The sequence below is a fragment of the Anser brachyrhynchus genome (assembly GCF_964034855.1).
Source record: "Anser brachyrhynchus genome assembly, chromosome: 8".
Classification (NCBI taxonomy): Eukaryota; Metazoa; Chordata; class Aves; order Anseriformes; family Anatidae; genus Anser; species Anser brachyrhynchus.
In genome coordinates this window covers 6,276,117-6,282,589 of record NC_137702.1, presented here as the reverse complement: position 1 = coordinate 6,282,589, position 6,473 = coordinate 6,276,117, and the positions used below count along the sequence as shown (strand labels likewise).

Sequence of the window (6,473 nt, the reverse complement as noted above, 5' to 3'; positions counted from 1 at the left end):
GCTTCCTGAAAAAAACAACTTGGCTCTAAACAATTACCAAAAAAACAAACCAAAACCATTTTTGAATATCAGTTATACAGCTGAGCAATAAAATAACCTTCCAACTAACTTCTGGGACAGATTTCTATGTGAAATATTTGCAGAATATATCTTAAATTAGTGAGGTATCTCTAGTAACAAACCCTGGTGACCAGTTTTGCTAGTCTTTGGTGAAACAGACTTATTTATTTTACTCCTGAACAAGCTGAGAATTTGCACATTTGTACAGTTTTGTGTAGAAGTGTTTGTTTATCTTTAAACTTCAATGCCTTACACTGTGATTCTGTGAGAAGTACGGTGCCCCCAAGCTCCTTCGAATTCCTTGAGAGTCTGGTGGGGTGAATGAAGTGGTGAAAGCACCTTTATGCACTTTGTTAGAATCAGGTCCAAAATTTTAAGATGATGAAAGTTTAATACTGTTTTTAAGCGAGAGTCAACTTCTGCCAAAAGAGACCCCCTGACAGTCAAAGGGGCTTATACTGTAGACTAGTGCAGTTAAGAAACCCTTTTCCAAGTTTCTTGTTTTGTTTCGTTTTTGTTTGTTTGTTTGTTTTTTAATACCTGCACACTGAACTGTCCTTTGGAGGGGACAATTTTTCCCAGCAACACCAACAAAAAAGCCCGCCCATCCCTAGCCTGGTAAAGCCAAACCAAGCTGGTATTTGTTTCATTCTTTCACAGGGATAAGAGGCTCCAGGAGAGGTGATGAGGAAGAGTCAAGTCCACAGGACTATGCCCACATATTTTTCTTGTCTGTGGATTCAACCTGTAATCCCAAAGTCCAAGCCAGACCTATGGCAGACCAGGATGCAGAAACAGAGTCTTACTTTTTTATGGCCTTCACTGAAAATGAGGAGAGCTGGGAAGTTGGCATCTCCCTAGGCTGCAAATTTGGGCCAGAAAAGGACAACATAACCACTGTTTTCATGTGACTTTCTTCCTGTGAATTGCTTAGATTTAGGAAAGAGAGGAATAGCAAGTATTTAATGCTGACATAGATGTTATAGAAACTGAAATGTTGAAGTATAAAACATTCAGTTGGCAACTTTATTCCTAAGTATGCATTTGGACATGCTTGGTATTCATGTGTGGTCTGTATGTAAACTGAGATCTGGGTTTATTTGCTGTTTTTCTTTTAAAGGCCATGTTTCCTCATTACAGAGGGTACTACATAAAATGGGGAAAATGCTATTTTTCTGAGACTGGATATGAATTTTCCCAGCAAGAAGAGTGCAAATGCAGCACATAAGCTATAAAGAACTCAATGTGTGCCAAAAATAGCCCCTGGATAATGAGCTTTTATTTCAGATGGTGGGCACATAGCCCAGCCGTGCCTGCGAAGTGCACAGGGCACTGCAGCCATTTTCCCCCTTGTCCCCGTTCCTTCAGCCTCCTCGCCTCTGTGGCCGTCCCCTTCTGAAGACTGGGGTGCCCAGGGCCTGCTCCCCCCTCTGCAGCCCTCCCCTCACTCCTACCCTGCACTGTTCCCCTCTGGGTAACCCTAAGGGCTTGTTACTAGGGGGGGGTTCTTGGAAAAAAAGGCCAAGGCTAATTGTGTCATCTCCAGAGGTTTTGTCTCCCCCTTTTTCCCTTCTTGGGTGTTGGGAGGGGCCACAGGGCCCACACTGAGGTGCCGGGGCTGCGAGTGGATGCAGGGAGCTCATTCCCCTCCACTCAACATTCACAGCAGCGAAGGGCTCCTGCCCCCAAACACAAAAAGGACCCCAACAGCAGCAGGCACCGTCCCGTGTGCTGCGAGGAGTGGAGAGGCCCCACCCCCGGTGGCTCCGCTGTGGTGAAGGAGGTGGCGCAACGCTGAGGGGTGAGTTGTGAGGGGAACCAGCGGCCATTTTGGGAAAATGTTTGATGAAACTTTTGCCCGTTTGAATATGGATGTGGTGGGGCAGGATGGAGGCAGGGAGGCACTCCTCAGAGGAGCGGTGGCAGCCCATAATAAGCTGCTGGTCGCTGGCAGTGACACAGCATTGCTGCAGGGCCGTTTCCCCTGAGGGTCACCAAGCACCCTCCTGCCTCCAGGTCAGCCAGCCATGGCGGGGTGAAGGTCTTCTGGATCTTCTGTGGAAAACAATAGCTGCTTTGGGGACTTGGAGATTATTTTCCTTAGCTCTCTCCCATAAATACTGCTGGATTGTCCATTAAAAGGGCAGTTGGGGAAAGGATCCTCCAACTCCTGCAGGTGTTGAAGAGTCGGGCTGGCAGCCCTGCTCGTGAGGCGCCTGTGGTACAAAACCGGCTCTTCTGCTGCTTTGCAAGAGGGATAGAGGGAATTTTTCCTGAAAAGGATGAGGATCTGGAGTAGCAGAAGTTATGTGTGTGTAGGAGGGAGGCTATGGACTTAAATTAACAAAATGGGTGAGAACAGTGAGTGTCCTCCCTGGGACCCAGCTGCCTTTTCTCCTGCCCCTCAGTGGTCCTTGCATAGGGGGTTGGCAGGAGGGGTCTGCAAACAGCTGCCCTTCCTCATGCTTCTCAACTCTTCCTTTGTGCCATAACTGCAGCTGAGCTGTCTTGAATTTAGTGTTTGCCTGCAGCTATCCCTGGCTGCATGGACTGAATAGCAGTGAATGGAGCCAGGCTGGAAGTTGTATTTCACTGTCAGCTAGGTTGTACTGTACTTCTTTGGAGGTGGCAGAAAGAAATGTTATGGGTAGCTCATTAAACTGCCTTCGCACTCCATTGCTTCTGGTGTCAGCCTTGCTAGATAAACACAAAGAAGAGCATACTTTGTCTGCACTTCTGTGAAGAGAGATAATCTGCTCTTCTTTATGTGCATTTGGTGGCTTAAGCCAGCTGGCAGTGTCTGACTTAAGTTTCACGATTGTTGTCTTTTGACAGTGGTTCCTGATGGTGAACAAGAGTTAAGTTCACGATCTGTTTGTCACTGTGTTGACCCAGCCCACTAATTCTGCTTACAACAAAGTAATAAGAATAAAGACTTATTTTTCAAATAATATTTTTGATGGGATGCAGTCTCTTGGAAAACTTCTGAGTCCAATATCCTATTAATTGATTTTACTCTGTTATTGGTAAATCTTTCTCACTGGGTTTGGGAATAGTTATCCTAAAAACTTAAACGTATTTAGAATTTTATATAATATGAATTAAGCCTCATTTATTCACGACATTTCCTTCTCTAATGGGTTTATCTATGGAGATAATTGTAATTGCTTTATTATGTTGCTAATGTAAAAACAGTGAGTAAATTCCCTAAAGAACTCCATTTCCTTTAGTGAGGAAAATATTGGTGTGCCCTGTAGCTCTGATTCATACTGCTATTGTAAAGTCAGCCAGCTGTGAGATGTATGTGGAGGCAGTGGATGATAGATGTGTTCTAATAATGCAGTATACAGTGTTTCCATAAAAATTCTTCAGTAGTATCCAAGGACATTAAACAGTCCATCAATAAAGTCCTTCTTTAAATGGTTTTGAATCAGGCTAAGGCTGTTTTAATACACAGTTGTACAGGCTATCTCAAGTTTTCCCCATGGTAGTTCCAGAATCTGTTTTTAGCATATGATCATCATATTGTTAAGAAAGTTGGTTCTGATAAAAATTCAGATTGATTTACAGTATTCTCAGCTCTAATTGCAGACGAGAAATGAGCGAGTCTCATGCTTTTTTTTAACTTAGGTTATAATTGTATGTTTGTTGACAGTCATCAAGGTAATTAGCTTTAATAAATTTTACTTTTGGTATATCTTTTCTGCAGGATTAAAGTGAACTTTGATTACTTATGTAGAACTCTAGATCTTTTCCCTTCTTTGTGGTGGACCTCTCTGTCGGGGCTGTTTAACTCAAATGCAGCAGCAGGATAACACCCAAAGCACTTTACTGGCATGCTGAAGACCACAGAGTTGCTACACACTGATGTGCCCTCATCATCCACAGCTGCAACGATTTGGCATTGGAAGACTTGCTTCGTTTGTTCCTACCCTCTCTCTAAAGCAGATAGGAACAAGCAAAGTGAGTTTGCCAATGCCAGACCAAGTAGGAACAACCAAAGTGAGTCCTCCAGGTTGTTCCCACCTGCTTTATATGCAAGGGAGGAAGAACACATCTGGGATGCAGATAATCTGTGATAGATTTTGTGAAATTTCCTCTGGAGAGCTGCAGATTACTTGCACAAAAAGTATCGTACAGAGCCATACTTTAGTCCTGTGTACAGAACCAGTGAGAAAACATTTGAGAATGTGCAGTCACAGTAGAAAGTTTCTCTATCAAAGGAGAGCTTTGAGACTTCCTTTCTGGATTTTCTGCTACAGCTAAGTTCAACCACAGTGCTGGACTTGATACCCTCCTGTCCATTCTGACTCCCCTCTCCCCAGATACTTGGTTAGGAAGGATTTAATGTCAGAGAAATGCTTTCTTCAATTAGGAGAGAGAGAGAGAGAAGATTGGATGATTTATTCTAAATAAAGAACATACATTTACTGAGTAAACTATCAATAAAATATAGACTGCCCAAGTCTCAGCATATTGAGTTTGTTTTCCAGAAAACTAATGAAAGATAAAAGAACTATTTAAAGTATTCAAATGGAAAAGAAGATGGAAGATTAGAGTTGAAAATACACTGTTTAACTTAGTTCTGTATGATTTCCACATGTTTTTAATAGCCTAGTGGTAAAATCCAATAAAACCACTAGAAGCAATGAAATCATAATGAAACGTCTTAAGGTCAGTCTTGTTTTTCTTTTGGTTTTACCATCTAGCCCATACAGTATTTGTAGCAGATGTAATGTGAGATATCTGTGAACATAAAACACTTCTTGTTTTGCTTCCCCTATTTTTCCATCTTATTAAAATAACCTTCTTTGGGGGAAAAAAGTACAACAACTAGAGATATTATATCCTTAGCAGGAAAGTTCAAAAACAATAATTAAGTACAGTAAGTTTCATGTGGTGTGTCAAATTCTGGCTTTCAGCTAGTGTTGTGTGCAGACGCGTACAACATATGTTTAATTTCTAAATGAAATGCAGATACCTCTTTGTGATGAAAGATGACTGCTTTTAAAGAAACAGATGCAGAACTTAAAGAAGAAAAACTCCTATGGTGGAACCTGAAAAGCAAAATTGAGACCTATCCTGAGCACATCTGTAATTCCCAGTGGCATGGGAAGTCCAGGGTTTTGTAATGACTTTTAACTGAAAATACTTTTAACTTCAGCAACAATACTCGCTTGTTCTTGTGCTGGACTGAATGCTTGATGCCAGTTTGGAAGGAAGGACAGAATGCCGTACCACAAAAAGTCTTTGTGGGAATGCAAATAACTTTTCATATTATCACACATATGAGAAGAAAAAGAGTTGTTCCATTAACTGTATAATCTGTTCCAATAGTTTTCAGTGAGTGAGAAGTAGCAAAGAATTAGCTGTGACAGGGTGATCAGTGTGTCCCAGCTGTTTGTGGATACTGGTAAATCTGTCTGCTTTGTCTTTAGTGTCTTTAGTTCTCACAAGCAGAAGCTTTGTGAGAAGAAGGGTGGCTTGTCCATCTCTATATCTCCAGCTGTTGGTACCCTCTTACCTTGGAGCCAGCAAAGAAAAGAGGTCTGATGCTATTGCAGGGGAAGAAATGATTAAACACTCTTCCTCTTCACCTAGCAATACTCACCATCTTGTTTTCCTGAAGGCTTCTTTATTCCTTCCCTAAAATACCAGTCTCAGTAACAGACTGCTCTGTTTTCACTTTGACAGCCTGTAAAATATCTGAAATACCCTGTGACACAAATCTGCTAAAAGTGTCAGCTGTGCCAAATCCATTCCCATGCATCATCTTCTAGGGTATGGAGATGCAACTGTTGATGATTTATAAATGATGGAATCGGAGGTTTTGTCACTTTCTACAGGAGCCTGGTAATTCCTGTGAATGTTCTGGGTAGTGATTCTGTGTTTCCAGAGAGAGAGAAGTGGCTAATCCAGGGTAATCAGATGAGTCCCCTTTAAAGAGTCATGCAACTGCCTCAGTTGTCAGCTGATTTATCCTTGCTGTGCAACACCCTGTTGAATTAAAAAACCTGCTTTTTCTTGGTTTATAAATGGGAAGCAAACCCTGCATTCTTGTGGTCATTTGACCATGGATCACATGAGGAGTCTGAGGTAGTGAATAATGAACTGAACTACAGCAATGACCACCCTTCCTGGTCTGTTTCTCTCTTCCATTTGGGGTTATGTGGGACAAACTCTCTCATAAATTCCAGAAGTGTCATTTGGTGTGCTCCAAAGTAGTTAGTAGGGGATGTAATTTTGAGCATATGCTGCCTCTTTATTGCTTCTTTAGTTGTATATGAAATCATAGGCTAAAGTGGGAAATCTGATACCTGCACTTCATTTGCAACTCAGCCCTTAGCAAATGGATGCATTAAATTCGCCTGTTCTCTGGCCTCTTTTTCGAGTGCTGCAGTCAGATATTTTCC

General features: G+C 42.0%; 1 protein-coding gene across 2 annotated transcripts in view; it reads left to right on the top strand.

The window, feature by feature from the left end:
- The first annotated feature begins 1,661 nt into the window (after nt 1-1,661).
- CPT2 (carnitine palmitoyltransferase 2) overlaps nt 1,662-6,473 on the top strand; it is a 68,559-nt gene continuing 63,747 nt past the window's right edge. Inside the window, exon 1 of one of the 2 annotated variants that reach the window (XM_080603297.1) lies at nt 1,662-1,861. The gene's annotated coding sequence lies outside the window, so the exon portion shown is untranslated. The remainder of the gene's footprint in view (nt 1,862-6,473) is intronic. The other variant, XM_080603298.1, reaches the window with a different exon arrangement.